Source organism: Falco rusticolus, chromosome 1, assembly GCF_015220075.1.
Source record: "Falco rusticolus isolate bFalRus1 chromosome 1, bFalRus1.pri, whole genome shotgun sequence".
Taxonomy (NCBI): domain Eukaryota; kingdom Metazoa; phylum Chordata; class Aves; order Falconiformes; family Falconidae; genus Falco; species Falco rusticolus.
This window is the reverse complement of record NC_051187.1, coordinates 3825472-3845096: the sequence shown is the minus strand read 5'-3', so window position 1 is coordinate 3845096 and position 19625 is coordinate 3825472. Positions and strand designations below refer to the sequence as shown.

The 19625-nt window shown below is 44.9% G+C and overlaps 1 protein-coding gene across 1 annotated transcript in view; it reads right to left on the bottom strand.

Annotated features, from left to right (window-relative positions):
- Positions 1-19625, bottom strand: part of CACNG4 (calcium voltage-gated channel auxiliary subunit gamma 4) — a 43460-nt gene that overhangs the window by 22254 nt on the left and 1581 nt on the right. The gene's annotated exons all lie outside the window — the stretch shown is intronic.

Below are 19625 nucleotides of genomic sequence, written 5' to 3'. Positions count from 1 at the left end.
GGAGAAGGAGAGCTTCGGGGCAGAGCCGGGAGGAACGGGAGGTGGTTCGCAGGGGAGGAGGAAAGGAAGCTTGGAAGAAAGTGGGAGGGAGAGGGAGCTGAGGAGGAGGAGGAGACGGGAAGGGTGGGCGGTGGGTGGCCGGAGGCGAGGAAGGGCCGAGGAGGAGAGCAGGAGCTTGGCAGATTGGTGGTGCCTGTGGAGACAGGGACCAGATGGCAACCTGGGTCCTCCCTGAGCAGCTCTGCCTGCATCCACAGTCCTGCCCGGCTGGGAAGTCGGTGCTCGTACTGCTGACAGAAGGTGAGGGGATGCGCAACGCCACTGCCTGATGAAAATTAAGAGCCTGAAACTTATAATTCCCAGGACGGATTTAAATTATTACAGTTAACATATGGCCTAATACATAAAACCGGAGATGGCTACCAAACAGATCTGTATAAATGAACACACGTAGAAGGGATTTCATTTGGCTCCTGCACCTGAAACTTTCTATTTCCTAATGCAAACTAAGCAGTGACAAATAAAAACAAGACTGCAAAAGCTGCATGACCTCTTTAAGCTTTAATTATTCATTAGAACTGTTTGCTTCTCTGCTGAGATTCAGAGCAACACATTGAAGCAGGTTCCTCTCAGGTTTATGGAAGACGTAACTTCCTTGTTACACCAGCTAATAAATACGACTAAACACAATGGCCCAACAATGGTTGTAGAAACAGCATTTGGGAAAATGTGCTTAATGAATCAGAAGTGCCTTAATCTAGTCAGTCTTGAAAAGCAAAGCATATCATGCAAAATTACAATGCACTAAAGCACAGATGCATAAATATTTTATTGTTGAGATTTCTGAGTTTACTTTCAGTATTTCAGAATTGCATTTTACACTGAAATGTCTCTACCTGCATTGGGGAAGGATAATGGTTCTGGTGGCTTTGGGCAATCTAGCCTGGGATCGCAGAACTGGATTTAAATATTGTATCTGGCAGACTCAGCCCTTATCAGCATCAGGCACATCTTTGTAACCAGAGCCACTAATTGCTTTTTGCTGTCCTAGGATGGCAGGGGAGTGTCTGGGAAGGTTTACAGCTGGGAGGAGAACCACCAAGACATTTTCCTTTCTTCTGGGAAGCCTGGGCAGAAGGTAGGTGCCACCGTGCCATGAACTCCTCACAGCCCTCCCTCCCCAGGCCTCTGTCTTTCTCCCTGCCCTTGTAAAACAGCATCTCAGGGACCATATTTCCTCCCGAGTTCTGAAAGCAGGAGAGGACCAGTTTGTCACCATCTTGGCCAGACCTCCTGAGAGGTAGGCAGCTCGGGAGGCAGGCAGCGGCTCCGACTGCCCGGGAACGGTGCCATGCACAGGGGGAGATTTACAGCTCCTCTCCCCTTCAGACATTTCATCTGGTGCGATGCAGAGATGACAGCGCCTCATTTCAGGTATTACAAACTCCTCTTCCTCCACAGGAGCCTGCAGGGGCTGTTTGGGGTGTGTCCCGTCCCGTCGCCCCCCCCGCCCCGAAGCCCCCCAGGGCAGCATCCCTATGATGGTCCTAGCAGATGGGTGCAGGCAGCCCAAGGGCAGCTCTCCAAAACCCGCTTCTCTTAACGGGGCCACGCTCCCGTACTTACTCAATCTTTACAACTCAGTGATATGCTGCCAATATATTTTTGCCAAGGAGACAAAAATACGTCTCTTCTTCCTACTCCCTCAGCCTATGAAAAATCTCAGTTGTGTGCAAAGAGACTCTGGGTCTGTGTGTGTATACGTCTGTATATTTGAGGTGGGGGAAACAGAGTTTCTGTTAATTTATTTTCCAGTTGAAAGTCTGCCTCGTAGCCAGGGAAGCACAGTTTTCACCGTGTACAAATTCAGGGAGAAAAGCCTTACTTGGTGCTGAGCAGAAATGGCAGCACGCGCAGCGGGAATTGGGAGCAAATCCTTTAACTGCTCCATGTCCCAGGTTTTCCTCTCCAGGATGGAGACATGATGGCTTATAAATAGTTTGGGGATTTAGGGGTCAAAGAGCTTTATATTAGCAAAGTTGCCTAATAATGGATGAAGAAGAGTGGCATAATCCTTCCAAGGTGGAGAGCACTCTGTTTAAAAAGTGCTTCAGTCTCCCCAAGGGCCAGAGAGACTCCAGGTATTTAAGATGTTAACTTAACTTTTAATTAAGCAAGACTCTCCCACACAGCCATGGTTTGGGATTCTACCTATGCTCTCGGAATGGTTTGGGTACCTTAAGAGCACCAGGTACAAAGAATAGGGGTCGGAGGCTTTTTCTAAGCTTCACAGCAACTTGGCAAACTACATGCTCCAAAAAAGGTGTATTTCTTTTTCCTCCTTCCTCTCTCCCTTTTCCCCCAGACCTCGCATGACTTCAAGGCATCAAATGTTAATGAAAGTTTGCCAGGCTTCAAGGGCTGTGAAATGGAAGTTAAAAATCCTGCACCATAGGATGGCTCTAAAAATACTCAGTCGTGTCGAAATATCAGCCGGCTCCAGCAGCTCTCCTGCACACAGCGCTGCCGATGCATCAGGGCTTTCTCTCCTAAATAAGCTCTTGAGAAAGTTTGCCTAGTGACTATAGATCACTTATGCTCTATAGCCTGGATTCACCAGGTTATGTGCCAGCAAATATCTACCGGAGAGCGAAGATCTGCCGTGACACTTAACTCTAACGGTGCTGCGAGGGAAGTGCCAGTATCCGAGGGGATCCACCGATACATGCCTGCTCTGCCGTGACTCCATCCAGAGGACTCATACATGTGATGTCCATCCCTCGGGACGAGCACAGCCCCATACACCAGCCCTGTGGGTTTGCAGAGCTGGGGTCTGGTGCCAGCCTGCTCACCATTAGGGTCCAGCTCATGAGCTCTACTCTCCAGTGTCCCGTATTGTCCAGGGCGCTGGGGTTTGTAGGCTGAGTTGCTCATTTTAGGCATGGCAACACCTAACCCCCCCTGAAGATCTGCTCCAAAGTATTCCCGAGCAGGACAGCCGTACCCTCATGAGACGTCAACGCTTTTCCACAGCAGCTCCGCACGCCCCAGGCTATCCTAGCTGATGCGTCCTGCTAACCGGCAAATACTCAATATGCCAGGTGTACCTTCACCGACTTCTGAGGGGCTCCAGCGGAGATACTGTCACCCCTTTGTGCTTTAAAGGTGTTTTTTGTTGGATTTCTTTTTTTCCTAACAGTGCTCTCAGGAGTGGGAATCCAGGAGGTGGGTTTCCTGCACCACAGACTCCTTTTTCTTCTCCAAGTGCAACATACTTTCTCCCTGTGAAGCAAATGAGGAGCCTGAACACAATGATTTGGATCGTGACTTCAAGCACAATCTCGAATACGGTGTCTAACCCATTCCCATCACAGGAGAAGCCAGGGGAGGCTGTGACTCAGCTGTGCCTCTGAGTCACGCAGCATGATGCTCCCCTGCTCTCGGGGGACAGCACTTTGCCATTAGCCTCTCTTGGCAACAAGCTACAGCTCTCCCTCGCTGGCTCAGACCCTAGTGAGATGTCTGCACCCCGAACTCTGTCCGTTCCCTGCTGATCCGTGCCAGGGGAGGGACGAGGGGCACCGGGAGCGTGTCCCCAGCCCGCCGTGCCAGAGCCAAGCAGGGGTATTTTGTTCAGGTGTGTGCAGAAAGTTTCGTGCGCCCAGGCATGGGCAGGCTGCCTGGCCGCACTCCAGCCCTGTGTAAGTACATTGCGAATCAGGCTCAAATTGCTATTTTTGAGCAAGTCACTAGAAATAATTCATGTACGTGCAAGTTAAAATTCTGCTTAAAAATCACCGCCTGCCTTGGAAGCTTAAAACCTGGGAGATCTATAGCAGCAGATACTGAATTTCATTTTACTAAGTTCTTTCCAGCTGTTATGGTAAACTTAGATCCTCATCCTGCATTTCTTCACTTTAAGGATCTTCTCTCCTGCAAATATCTCCAATTCTAGTGCTGGCAGGACCAGCCGCACATGTAAGTGTTGTGAAGAATCTGCCCCTTTGGCTGGACCGGACAAAGTCTGGCACGAAATGCTGAGAAGCACGGTATTTTTAAAGTGAAAGTTCAAGTAATAAACCTTCTTCTTTTAAGGTTTTCAAAATAAATTTCTGAATATCGTATTAATTTATTTGACGGTATGAACCAAGGTTTTGGAGAGCTGGAGGGTACAGGTTTGTGTGTGTTAACTGTGTGAGCAACAGCACAAAACGAAAATGCTTTTTCATCTGTATGAGCTTCTGTAAATTGTGTTCTATTCTTAGGAGAGTAAACATAATGTAAAAAAGAAATCTAATCATTTAAACTTTGCAGGAAAAGAGGCAGGAGCGACGGGAACCTCCGAGATGATAAATGAATGAATTTATTCCGCTGCCACTGTAGGGTTTTAAATTAGTTTTATTTTTCTTTTATTTCTTGTTGTTGACAAGTTGGGTTGCATTGCTATACAGTTATAATGTTTACAGGTAAGAAAATCTTGAAGGTCAAAAATTCGTAGTTATTCTTGTATAAGGTAATCTCCTTGTGTTGGTGACAATGCAGAGTGTGTCGCCATGGGTACCTGAATCACGTCGAACAGCAACATTCTCCATTCCTATCCCTTCCCCTTGAGTTCTTACAGAGAAAATAAAAAGAGATCTACCAGAAAAGCTCCATGCATGATGCAAAGGATGGACTGGAGGAAAGGCTTTTCTTTAAGAACGCGCACTGTGCCAGCGGTCTCTCGTACCACACCCATGCAATGGGGTGAGGAGTTGGTACCTCACCAGCTGGGATTCTGCCACCAAGACTCCAAAAGGCAGATTAAGGTTAACGTGTTATTAGTGTCCATCACGGTGCCCACATGCAGGCTGGTGTGTCTAATGCCTACGTAAAGTGCCAGAGTCCAGCTGGGTGGCTGTGTGCTCATGGAGCCCTGGTGCCCAGCAAGCTCAGCTGCAGCTCTGACTGCTCTTACACCAGCACGAGGAAACTTGAAAACTGCTGGAGTCCAGGTTCTGGGGGAGAAGTGAGACCAGCATCTGCCCACAGCTGATCGCAGCAGGGAAACACAGAAGCACGGTGAAATGAAGGTGAAAAAAACCCAAGACAACCTTAATTACACCTTCCCATGCTCCTGCAGGTTCAGTTCAGTGCTCTAATGCCTGCTGGATGTGGTTTTCCTTGACAGTTTTGTAACATCTAAAGGGAAGAAAAGAAAATGAAGAGGAAGCAATGCGTACGGGCCTTGATCATGACAGGGCTACAGCTCTTTGAATGTTAGCTTTGCTCCCTGCTGCAGCATGAAAAGTTTTTGGTCTCTGCTAAATCGTGCTTTGAGTCAATGTGGGTGGATCATGCACATGAAAGACCAGGAGCAACAGTTCCTAGAGGCTGACAGCATGGCTGTGGATCAAGACTTCTGCCTTTTTCTCTATCGATGGGAGGGACTGAATTCTACATTGGGGTCTTTGTGCAGAAAGTTTTTATACAATCTCATTTTAAGGGGGGGGGGGAGGGGAACCCTGCAACAACAACAGCAAGAAAGAATACTCTCCAGGCAGGGGGATCAAGCAGAGCAAGCTGTACCTTTTCCTTAATAGCAGGATTTCCTTTTTACTAAACCACTTTTGACCCCAGTATGCAGCAGCCAGGTAAACCAGAAACTTCAGCTGGAAGGTTTGGCCCTGCAGCTTATGGCAACAGGACAATATAGTGGAAATCAGATAAAGCCGCTTGTACACACCACCTTGCTGTGAATTAGGACTGTTCTTGTGCTTTGCTGTTGAACAATCAATTTTCCGAACAAGAGCCTTTCTTTTACATGGTCAGGGGGCTTAATTCAACCCTGGAATAAATGGGCAGCTACCAATGGGCCAAACTCAGCTTGAATGTTGCTCCAGTTAATTAAGAAGAGTAGCATCAGGGCTAAATTTGGCAAGGAGTGTTTAAGTGACTGCCTTCAGAGGCAGGGAAGAAAAACCCTTGCTTAGCTCACTGCATCCAGCTCTTCAAATGCAAATTAACCTGTCAACATCTGCATGCAGCCACCCAGGACAGCTGCAAAAAGGATCTCCCAGCACCCAGAAGAAGGGCTGGAAATGTTTAGTTCCAAACAGCTATTTTCTAAAATAATTTCTAGTAAATAAGAATACATTTAAAGTGGTAAACTGAGCATCTGCTACATGAAACGAATGGAGAACAGCATGTGAAAAGAAGCATATGTCAAGTATGCACTTCAGATGCATTGACTACTTGCCTCCAAAACAGAGAAAATTTAAACATATTTGCAGCACACACTGAGAAAAAATTGCCTCTGCAACCCAACGAAGAGCCTCAAATAACAGCACAATTTAAGTTTGGCCATATCTTGCCTTTCCCATGGTGGAAGGGAGCAGTTCATTGTATTTCAACTGCTGCCTGGCTTCTCCTACCAAGGCACGCGTCGGGAATGCCAAGCCCAGACAGCTTTTGTTTGGAGCAAACAGTGTGCCTTTACTGGTACATTTAAAAACCCAGCAAACCAAGTTGCTGCCGGAGCCAAATTATACCAGATTTGGTTCATTGGAGGGAAGACAGAAAAATACCCCCGTGCTTTTTACAAATTATCTTATCTGCCAGCCTAAGAGACGGTGACATCCTTCCTCAGACTGATACAGCCACGTGTACAGCAGGAACCCAGCTCCGTCGCTGCGAGGGGATTGCTTCTGACTCAGTCTCTTCTTCAATACACTACAACTCGGGGAAATTGCATTTCAGTATTTTGTTGAGACTGTTATCCTCAGACAAAGTCTCTACTGACTTCACTGAAGCTCTGACTTACAAAACAAGCACAGGATAAGGCCCCTTCAGCAGGGAGGAGACGCTGCCTTTCAGCTCCAGCTCTTCCTTGCGAGGCGGCGTGCAGGAATATTTCGCTCTCACTTTCAGTAGAACAGGGCACAGGACAAGCTCTGATTTTTTTTTTTTTTTTCCTGTGCCACCTGTCACTCTGCCAAGGCTTTGCTAAGTTTTTGGTTCCGCAGCCGCGATCTCACGGTGCAGCCATCTCCTCTGGTCCCTTCAGGAAAGAGGGAAACTGGAATGGAAACAAGCCATGAGCAGCTTCTGCAGAAATCATTTTGCTATGATAATGCGGTATAATTAAACAAGACTCATAAATCCCACCATCACAAAAACCCATGGCTTGTGCCAACACTTTTACTCATCGGTGGGTTTTCAGCCTGAATCGGAGCCGAGGAAATAGTAAAGACCTTTGGCTCCGTTGCACTTTGTCCTGGTCACCTTGGCATACCGTAGCATCTTACTAACCAACAGAAAATGAGAAGACGAAAGAGAAAAGCCTCCAGAAAATCCTGCAACCTGCCAGCCACAACTGCAGTTCCCAGGGAGCACCTCAGAACGGAGGTCCCACTCCCTGCCCCTTCGCAGCGCTGCCACCTCTTTGCTCGGGTTTGCTTCAGTATTTTTCCTCCTCCTGATCCTGGGAACTACGATTAGGAAAAGGAAGAGCTGCCATTGCAACGGCGGTGAACTGACACGGGCCAGCAGCGGAGCCGAGGTTTTCGCCCCCTTGGCTTGCAGAGCAGCGCAGCGTGGTGCTGAGTGCGCGTCCACTACGGCAACAGCCGTGGTGCTCCAGGAATTCCATTTCCACCGTGCCTCTGGGCCTTGCCTTGGCATCTTCATTGTTCCACAGCGAAATAAATAAATAAAAATCCAAGGGTGGCATAAAGGCAGTACAAGATAGGGAACGCTATAGAACAGGGTTACCTAATGGTTAATTTAGAAAGGAACGTATTAAAAACATATGAAGGTAGCTACATATTGATGCTGTATAAATATTTAAAGGGATGCCTCCATAAGGGCAGCATTCCAAGCTACACCTAAAATAACGCGTGTGAAGGAAAATTAAAAGAATATTTCACCATTTGGACTTGTTTAATCTGCCTTTGAAAGGCTTTTTCAGCCCAGCTACCGAATATTAGCATGGGAAAGGATATCAGACAAAACTCAGTTTTGGTGTAATTCTACCACAGTCAGCAGAGTTAAACTGAAGATGATTTTCCTGGCCTTTTAAATAGAGGGTAATTTTCTCCATGGGTAGTTATTAAACGCTATTGAGAGAGATTGCTGCTGCTGTTGGAAAGGCTTCCTGGAGAAGTCACTCTGTCCCATATGAATAGCACCAGTGAAAGACCAGAAGGTTTGTAGTTCTTACAACTTGAAGAGTCCCTGAGGGCACTAACTACACCACACATCACTGCCTGACCCAAAGCTAAGAGCACATATCTATTCCGAGTTGAGATATCCTGGCTTGACATCCACTCCTACATTACAAGAATTCTGCCTGTAGAAATTGCTTAAAATATTGGAAAGGGCATTGCACAAGATATCCATGTGGACATTCGGTCCCATCTCCATCCGAGAGGACATATTCCTTAAGTGCACTTTCTGAGGCTCAGCTGCTCTGTGTTGCCGTTTCGGGGCTGGTTAGCCTTTCACCAGCTGTCCGAAGCACTGGCTTGGGAAAGGCATCCCCTTCCCTTCTTAGTTTGGAATCCGATTCCTGGTGCCTTGTCTGCACCTGGACCAGTTTGAAGGGTGCAAACACACCCAGCTGAGTACCTACTGCACGTCCTCACAACGTGACAGGCATCTTCAGGCTGATAAGTCCTAGACTGAAAGGTTTCTATTTTTTTTAGCATTGGCAAATTGCTGTCAGCAGCTCTCAAAAGGCACCTCAAGGATCTGGATCTCAAGGGGATGGTGCTGCCCCTCACATGGGGCGCTGAGTCAAGCCGTGGCACAGCATCAACCCTCCTGCACGCTGACAGGGGCAGCCCCCCCAGCACACGTATTTCCAGAACTGCTCTTCCAAGGCACCTGCCTAGCCAAGGACCCTGCCCTGTCTTGCAGAAATCAGCAGCTCCATACTTAGGAACACAGCACCAAACTTTGTCTGGATCATGCATAAATCCAGATAAATCCTGGCTTAAATGGAGGCCAGACCCAGGGAATTATTTAACCATTCTACAAAAAGCCTAACTAGAAAGACTCTGGGGATGAAAACACGTGAGACCTCATAATTTATATATGTACTAACATCCCACTGGTGAAATTAAAATGCAAAATAGTATCTCTAAACAAAATTGTGAAGCTCTGTCCCTTGAGATAATTAAAAATTAAATGGGCAAAGCATATACCGGAGGATCTGTGCTTATCCTTATAGGACTCTGGGCTAGATCGTAGGTATTCTTGCTCTCTCACAACTACAATGCCGAGCTCCAAGAAAGGGTTTGTCTGTGCAACACAGCAAAGCTCCGCAATAATTACCCATTGTGCTACGTGATGAGCCATCCTTTTGGTTCTTCAGTAACCCGTGCACCTGGACTTTAACTAAAAGCAAATAATATGCACAGAAAACATTTTTATGTAAGAGGAGGTGAACATCACTAAAAATCAGAGAGCTTTTGTATGGCATGCCAAACTGCTGAAGCGAAAAAATGTCTTCAGTGAAAGGGCTCAGATGTGAGCATGTTTCAGTGCACAGCTCCAGGAAAAACTCTGATAATAAATGTGAGCTTGTTATCGTTGCTTTTCAGTGGGAAGTAAAGCCGGAAGCAGGGTCGTGCTGGCTAATTGAGGCTTACATTTTCATTCAAGCACTGCATTTTAATTATAAACTGGTGACACAAGTGTCACTTAGTCCTTACCCTATTTTAAGTGTGCATACATATAAAAAATATTTTCAGTTATTAATTTATTCTTGTGATCATATTCATTATCCTACATTATGTCTACCAGGCACGTGTCTAATGACATGTTTGATACACGCTAATTCTTACGCCTCTCCTAATACAGGGCTTACACGCAGATTTTAGGCTGAGTACAGTGCCAGTTGGCCACCAAAACAGGTGCACATCAATGCTATAAAATCAGCATTAGGAACTGTGTACCCATATTCTGGCCAGCTGCAGCCACTTGCTCAGCCGTCCCAGGGCAGAGCACTCATGCCAGGAAAAGGGATAACCTGTGGGAGTAGCTGCATCCAGCGCCGACGCCTGGAGATGCCGACAGCGAGGTCCTGGCTGCCCAGGTCTGGCGCGGATCCTGAACCACTTGCCCCTCGCCCCGCTCCTGCGTGCGAGCGCTCCTCTGATCCGGCAAAGTCCAGCGTGTTGGCTCTTTGTGCAGCCAAAGCCCCGGGTAAGACTTAGAATTCAGGTGGAAAATTTCTGGCCTGTTTTTCCTTCTCTATGGGGTTTTGCTGCTGCATCCAAAGACTGTCTCCAGCTAGAACACTGCCATTTATATACAGGAATTAAAATAAAATGAGGAAAAAGTCACTGGGAATTTGCTGCTGAGAGACACAAAGTCATTAAAAATCAGACCAGGAGTACAAGTAAAAACAAGGGAATATCCCTAGAAAGCAAGTTATGAGGGTAAACCTCCTTCAAAGACATTGGATGGAATGGGATAGCCAGGTTTTTCCCCTCTTAATTTGCCAGCAAACTATAAAGAGGATTCTATTTTAATAAGCGCTAGCGTAGTGGGACATTGCAAATGAATTGTTCAAATGGCTATAATTAGAAGTGATACTGTGAACACAGCCCTAGCATTATTCCTAAATACTACATGTTTTATTTCAGGTCTTGCATCTTTAAGGATCCCAAAGCATCTCCAAAACCGCCTGCACTTGCCAGCGCTAAAGGCAAGGGCAAGAGTACAGCAAAATGTGCAGAGCGAAGGAGAAATGCTTACCAACCTCCAAAGCAAACCTTCAGTCTACTGAGGAGAATCACAAGAATCTTTAATCTCATGATTAGCAGGTAGTGGCATAGTCCTGGATAAATATTTTTGGAAACACCTAAGTAACGTACAAAATGAAATCCTGTTGACTCCCAGTGCAACAGAAGCTTCAAAGACAAACCTTCACTGGAAATGCAGTTAAGAGTTCACAAGCCACAGTCTTTGAAAAGACTGCTCATCATCTCGGAGCATCTTTTGTCGACAGACAAAGACGTGTTTTCGCAGTGGGCAGAGCTGGGGGGACGCGGCCCAGCTCTGATCCAAACGCAGGGTGGGCAGATCCAAGCAGCGCGAAGCCTGAGCCAAGAAACTCAGCCTCTTGCCAGGTCTGTTGGCTTGGGTTCAGCGCCTGCATAAATGTAGAGGGGCTTTTGGACTGGGGCCGTCTGCGTCCTACCGGTCTGTCTGGAAGAGGTTGGTCTGTCTGCAAAGAGCACGCCGGCGAACCCAAAATTGCTGTACTGGCAAATCACTGGCGCCCCGCTGCCTGCCGGCAGGAGGAGGAGGGTATGCACCCCGCTGGCTACGGTAAGCAGCTCTGGGTTTAAGAAGCCACTTCCAAACTGTTACTTAGCTCCCTGATTTATTAATTGATCATATTTTTGTCATATCTAGGATAGCTCTGCTCGATACGGATGTTTTCCAAGTTTCCCTAAGAAATCCCGATTGAAATAGTTAATAAAGTTGCTGAGCTCTGGTTGTACAGAATAAACCGCAGGCAGCCGGCTGTACGCCAGGGGACAGGGCAGGACCAGGGGGTGTCACATTTGGGGCGAAATAAATGAAGAGTCTGGAGCTCTCCCTCTGCAACCCACACTGGAAACCGAGTTCCTGAAGTCTGGGCAGTTCACCATTGCCAAGAAATAACCTGCCCACCAGCCGCAGAGGCGTATCTGCAGAATAACAATCTATTTTGGGCTATTACTCCACTGGCTCAAGTAACAGAGCTCTGCTCAGTCAATCTGAGGGCTTCGACCATGGTCATGATCCACGTGGGTAAAAATGTGATGCGACATAATGCAACTTGCTGTTTCATCACTTTGCTAAAAACAGACGTAACACACAAAGAAACTAACTCTAGCTAATTTTGCATTAAAATGTATGTAAGTATGTAAACCAGCATTGCTATAGTTTACCTGAGTTTAGAAGAGCCACTGGATGAAGATGATTCAAGCCCACTATTGCCATTAGTGAGTCATACACAAAGGAATATTACTAACTTTCATATCTGGCTACCTTCGAAAACTCAGTCTAAATAGTCACAAGGTCTTCCAGCATTAAGAATTTGCTATTTCTTTTGCTTGCGGGCAGCTGGATGCTGAAGGCTGAGCTTTAGAAAAAAAAAAACCAATGGCACGGCAATTCTTATAACAAAATTATCCAGCGTCTTGCTAATAGCCATCACTGATATTCAGCGAGCCATGAGATAGGTACGCACAGCCCTAAGATAGGTATATGCAATAAGTTGTATTTTAGATTTGATTATATTTAGGCAATATACCTCTGGCAAGATCCTATTTCAAGCCATAATTGCGACATGTCATGCTTCCTTTTTAATGCCTCGCAGCAACAATAGATAAACTGTGCCTCTGGGATGCAAGTAAGACACAATAACAATCCTAACACTATTGAATGCTATATATTTGGACAGGAGAAAATACTCAGTCATCCATATTCTACACAAAATTGCATTATTTAAAATGTATAAACGGGAGAAAACTGATCTGAAACCTCTGGCAGAGAATTGGCAGTGACTTAAAAACGGTTATTAACAAACTTGTAAAAAAACACCTGGCAGCCAAACCAGGGTGGTAATTCCTTGCTGAGCTGGGTGACTCTCCCACTCGAAGAGGGGACGCCTGTCGCTTCTTTATATCTTTGAAATCTTTGGCATTATCAAGCTAACAGGACTGGCTAAGTGAGAAGCATTCAAAGGGCATAACCAAGTGGCACAATTCCAAAATAGCAATTAAAAGGCGGAATGCTTGAAAGAGAACAATAAAAGAGGTTAATTCGTATCAGGGCCTGGCAATCTGCAGAGGAAATTCTGTAATCCCATAATGCGCTCTCCCTTCATCCCTCTCTCCGAACCATGACCACGTTTATAATCTAGCATTCCTTCACATACCACATTTGACATGAAATCCCTAAACTCCATTGAAGAAGAACTTACAGCACCATTTGTAAAGTAAGCAAGAGCCTGGATAAACACACGGGAAACAAAGTAAAAAAGGTGGAGACAAGAGAACCCAAACCTCCTGCCTTTTGACAAGGACATGACGACACATTTTTCATCGGCAGGAAGGCACAGAGATGCTCAAGAGTTAAGAAGAGAAATTAAAAATCCTAAATTTCTACTTGGGGCAGTATCTACCAGTTTTCTAAAGACAGACTCTCACACCATCATTGAAAAGGTGCCTTTTTAGCCGAAGGAAAGTTACCTTTCAGTAAAGAGAGGCAAAGAGAGAATGAGAACAAAGAATTTAAGATGACACGATGCCAGAAGGAGAAGGAGAAAAGAGGGGCCGGACTATCTGCCAGGCTAAATCAAGAACTGCTTCAACGCTTTCACTGCATTTGACCCACAGCATGCAACAACTGGCAAAAATGCCCCCAGATTTGAAGGGAAATCTAGCTAAAGTCTGTCTCGGCTGGGCTATCCATCCTGCAGGCAGCTTGCCCTGAGGCTTGCTATTTTGAGATTTTAGAGAGGCCACTTATCATTAATATTACAATAAATCCCAATGCAGAGAAAGTCACCATCTCAAACGTTGCTGTGGTGCCCAGCACCTCTGTGTACCCCTCAAAATAACCAAAACAACCACTCCGAAAGGAAAAATACAATCCGAAGCCCAGAAAAGAGCGACCTCCTACTCCAGAATTTTGAAGGTAAAATGAACTGATGTACTTTGGGAGCAAAGGCAGATAACTAAAGGGAACAACTCTCTGGGAACAGGGGAGAGAGGACAAAAGATATTGTAATTTAGCTGAACGAAGTATGTGGAAGAAGCGAGAGGCTTTAGGGCCAGGCAGAAAATGTCGAGAAGCCCTGCACAGCGCTGGAGCTGCCTACTGAACACATCCTTTTGTTCTGAAGTCATAAATGTGTATCAGCCTCTCAGACATATGGGCAGTTGTGCATTTATCCTGTTTATTTTACTACTCCTGTGCATCCTGCCTTGCCATCTGTTGGTAAGAATTTGGATGCTGAACCATAAGTCTGCGACATAATAAATACCAGTAAACAGAAATCGAAAATGAAGATAAGCACGAAGTAATGTTTGGAAGCAGGACCAATTTTTCAGTTTGGTAGTATGATTTATTTCCTGAGATGAGTCTTGGCTCAGAAAAGAAGGACCAGCAGGAAAGGGTCCAATTGAAGGGGCAGATCTATGATCCCTTCTCTTTATCGGCTTCTTATTGGCATCATTCCACTGCCTTCCTAGAAAGCAGTTAAATTTACGTAGGTGGAGAATCAGACTTAATCCTGTCCCTCAAGGAAGACATGCTTAAACACAAAATATTGCATGTATAAAACATAAGTTGCAAGCAAAATGCTTCAAACCCAGTTAAAGCAGCGTTCCTGCACCTTCTCTGAGCTATGGGACACCCTACGGCCGTGTCCCAGTTTCTCCACATCTCTTCCCTTTTGTTATCAGTATGAGGGAAGCGCAGCCACCCCTCCAGGCCAGGGGCAGAAGGTAACCGGCCCCGAATCGGGCAGGACACCCAGCCAAGCCGAGACCCACAAGCCCTTACGTTCTCCTCCTCCCTCACCATTCCCGGTTTGGGGAGACAGAAATCACTGCTCAGGTCTTCGACACACCAACCACACAGACACCAACCACGTATCTGGGTGCCGAGAGGCATTAACAGCAGACTTCAAACGACACTCGGTACCTACGTACTCCTACCTCCTCAAAAGAATTAAAAATGAGATGACAGCACTAGCCTCCGCTCCTAATATTTTTCCTTTTTTCCCCTCTCTGTTTCTGTGCAGCTGCACAAGGCTGCAGGACGGAGAGAGCACACAGATGCCCCTTCTCCCCCAGCTTTTTAAGGACTTCACCTATCTTGCAGCTGGCAAGACCCTGACCACAGCTGCGGGGTGGACAGTGTGACCTGGGCACAAGTAAGGCAGGGTGACCAGCGGGTGGGACAGCACGCACTGCAGAAACGACCACTGCGCTGAAATCTTACGGGAACCCAAACCCATGTTGTTAGATTTGCCTGTTTTACCGGTTTCCAGCCATGTGGGTTAGTAGAGCTGCCAGAAGGCAGGGCAAGCCCTGACGAGGTGCAATGGCTACAAGCTTCTGCCAGTATCTAAAAAGAGTGATACAAGCCCATGGCAGAAGGTCAGTTGAAGGTAATGGCTGCTGGAAGAAGCTCAAAACCTCCATTATATTACATTAAAAAGGTCCCCACGAACCCCAAAATAACTTACTATGCCTCTGAGAGATACTACCACAAATGCCATCTGTCAACCACCTACAATATGCAGCATAATTCTACACAGAATAAAAAAGTAACTACAGCACAACACAGACGCCAGTATCCTATTTGTATAACCCAGTGCTTCCTTGACTCTTCACAAAACATTTCTGAAACCTAGGTAAGATTAACATTCTCCACATTACATCTTGCACAGATGAAGAAGCTTTACAGCTGGATTACAAATGTGCTTTCATCGGTTTGCAGCCTTCAGGGAGTATTGCTAATGTACAGAAAGTCTTTGGGTTCTAAGTTTTGCATTGGGATATGTGACATGCTGAGAGCCAACAAGAAAAAGCCAAAACCTTCATGTAGCCTGATAGCTCCCTACTGGCTATATAGTAGATCGAGTTCAAGAAAGCAAATTAATTTGTTAAAGCAACGTATATTCAGTCAATTAGCTTTAGATGCCTGTTTCATAGAGCATCTCAGGAAGAATAGATGTTTTGTTACATCGATACGGTCATTTGAGAACCTCAGTTACAGATGTTCAAAGACGTGCACGTAGGAGATCCCTGCTTTTTTGAGAATAGATAATGCCTTAACCCATCTTCTGCTGACAGTTCCTCCAGCACAAAAATTTCTCAGCATTTTAAAATGTGTTATACTATGGACAATAATTCAAAGAGACTGAACTCTGTATCCCGAAAGATCGCTCCGAATTCAGAAACTGTCTCTTGCAAATGGAATGCTCTTGAAAAAAATCAGCCTAAAAAGGCTGTCAAAAATCACTCCATCAGCTGCTACCAAAACTACGCTGCTTCGAACACTGTTGCAAAGGTGATGTTGGAGCTCTAAGAATTGCTTTTAAAAACGCCTGCAGCATAGCTCTTTCTCAACAGCACGTGTTTTACCAAGGAAACCAAGATGCTACGAGCAGGATGTATGGAAAGAAAGAATGAAAATGTGGGCTGAGTCTCAGAAAAGTCCTTCTTCAATGCATTTACATTGGCTTTGAAGGATTCACAGACAAAAGTTCACTCTTCAGGACCTATAACGCACATACAAAATGCATATATCTTGTTCTAGAAACAGGCTACAGCACAGAGTAAGTTTCTTGTAGCAGAGACACCCATGTGTGCGTTCTCCATTCGCAGCTACCTTCTTCCATAGTGTGCATGTAAGTGTAAAGTGTAAAGACTGAGAAGATCAACCACCTCTTAATGTGCCTGTGGATATAACCTCCAAGGCAGGCCATGGCTGATACTAAAGTCCTATAACATTTGCTCTTCAACAAACACAACTTTGGCAATAGCATTTGAATATAAAGCCTGCACTGTATTTAGTTTACTACAAATAGTGCTGGTGCTAGGACTTCATAGCTTTGCTTTGAGAATACTAAAGAATATCCATTCTTCTTGGATTAGCCATGAATTTGCAGTATTGATGGAGAGCAGCCTGCCTTTATTTGCTTGCCTCAAACATTTGTATAAGCATTTTTATTTTGTTTTCAAGAGTATCCATGGAAGCAGTGCATGCGCGTGCCACAGTTCCCATGTTTGTGCGCATTCATCCAAGCTGGAAGACTTGCGAATAATTGTGCAAATGTGCATTTGTGCAAGTTTTCAAGTAATAAATGATTTACTTGATCCTTCCTCCCAATTGTAAATGTTCCAACCGCCCAGTCAGGAAGGACACGTGGTTCCTCGGGAATTAAATAACCAATTGCAGCACTTGAAAAGTAAATGGCAAACAGGGAATACTAAAAGCAGTAGACATAATGGGTTCAAAGAGATTCTTATTCTGAAGTGTTTAATAAAATACTCTTTGAATAAATTTAAATTACAAGTACATTACTTGATTTCATATCTTGATGTCACAGAGCCTGCAGAGCTCTCTATTGTGAGCTGTCCTATTAACTTCAGCACGATTGTTCACCAAGATAAGCAGTTTCAGTGGATAAAGTGGTGTTTTTAAAATCTTTTTTTTTTTTTTTTTCCCTAGGCACATATTATAACAGCAGATCCTCCTTGTGAGTAAGACTGCGTAAGGCTTACATAGTTGTGCTGTACATTTATCATAGGTATAGGGGATGCTGGAAAACTATGGTGGTTCCATCTCTCTTTCTCGGGTTAGCTTGGCCATGAAATTATTATGCCTAAGACACAGCATGTGCTATGTTCGCAAGACTCTGCTCTGCACCAGCTTGACGGAGACCCACAGCTTGTGACAACTCCCCTAACTCGAGTGTGGACATGGGGCATAACAGCAGCCACGTGAAATGGGGACGATTTGCTCTTATTAATAATGTGTGGGTTGGGGTGCAGGCATGAGGTGTGGGTGGCTGCACGGGGGCTTCATTGGAAGCTTCGTACTCCAGTGACAGTTTAACTTGAGCTGTCAAAACGGCAGTAATTGTAGATGCCGTGGCCCCAGAAAACCAAAGCCCAGCTTTGCCAGGGACCCTCACGGCCATTTCACCGCAGAGCCTCAGCTGAACAGCACCCACTTCTGCTACATGCACATTCATACCAAGAATTATTTTAAACAGTTTTTTAACTAAGGCAATTACCTTGGATATAAGTTTTAAAAATACACACAGAAATACTGCTATTATTTAAAATTCACTCAATGAGCCTCCTACCTCCACCTTTGACAAACACGCTAAAAGAACAAAATTAGGATTATACAGGCAAGAGTTTGACTGATGTATCATTAATGCTACTTCTTGAGTGACTAAGCTCCATAGTAGTATCGACTACTAGTACTGAAGCATGATTTCATCCCCAAGACAACTGCAGCTCCAAAAAACAATAATATGCTGGATCCCTAAACTGTATCACTCCAGTTATCACCACAATGCTAATTTGTTGTAAAATATGTTGTCTCAAAGAAGAAAAACAGGAAACCATTGAGCAACACCTAATAATTTCATTAGGAGGTTATTCTTTTCCATTCTATTTCAATAATTTTGTTTGAAATCTTAGAACTGGGGGTACTAAACAGGTGCTTCTTCAAAATCCATTGTACAGGTTGTTTTATGGATATAGTTGAGAAACATTTTAATGGAAAATTTCAGCCAACCTGAAATTTACTCAATGAAATGCTTTATTCATGTCAAAAGCAACTGGAGAAGCTGTTTAAGGTATTTTCAGCTTTTGTACATTTGCGTTTTAGATTTGTCTTTTTGAGATAAGAGGGAAATGGTGCTTAAGGCCATTAAAATAAATTAAGTAGGTTTTTATAATTATTACTCCAAAACACAAAAAGAGTTCTGAAAATAGGTTTGAAGCCAGACCATTTAATCACATATGAAAATCTAGAACTGAAATTATTTTCTTGCTATGCATCTCCTCTGAGTTGCAACTATTATGTTGATTTTACTAAAAGACCCATCCACTCTGAACGAGCGATGCTCTGTAACAATCAAGGGGGTGTTGTTTTAAATCAGCTTCTAGAAATGGTTTTATTATTTTATGAAACAAAGGAGCCTTTCCATGTGGAAATCAAAGTCCCACGATATGGTTTAAAACATAAAATCTATAGACACATTAAATTATTCATCTTACAAAGACAGAACATACTGAAAATGTAGGAGAGAATGAAGTCTCTGTTCCTCATATCTGTGAACAGATGACAGCTTTCTCAAATTGTCCACTCTTAGCACACATTTGACAACTTTAAAATCTGTAACTTTGTAATTCGATTATGAGCATCTGAATTTTGAGCAGAACAGCTCAACTACCGTCGGAGAGATGGAGCTCCTGAAACGCTTTTTTGTGCCCTGAACTGATGAGGATTCCAGGCTCACTTGCACACAGCTGCTGGGTGCGATTTTTCAGCAAATACCCTTGCACATACCATGTGCACCAGCTCACCGGGCAGTTGCAGTGCTGCCCATCGCTCAGGGCTCCAACGACTACTCCTTTTTTAAATGAAGTTCTGACTTAAACCCAGCTGAAACCAAGGCAAACGTTCCACCAGTTTCAAAGCTGCACATTTCTATGAATGAGATTCCTGGAAGCCCATACAGAAATCCTGACTTTGGGAAACTCGGGGGTTTCTCCTGGAGACAACAGGCCTGGTCTAGCAGATCTAGCAGAGCAAGCTCAGCAACTCCCGCAAGATACAAACAAACTTATTTTCCGTGGAAGACGGAGACTGAAGACACCAGAACAAGCTCAGTGAAGATCACAAGATTCGGCTGAAGTGGAGGATACTCAGCATCTCTCAAGCAAACTCCAGAGCTCTCACACCTAAGCCCTCATTTTCCAGGTGTCATAAAAGCCCAAACAGACAGATTTCCTTTAGGAGTCATAAAGCCAAGCATTATTATTACCCGTAAACCTTCACATTTCAGTAATTCTTTCTCTCGTTACCGTCCAAAAATACTTCCTTCT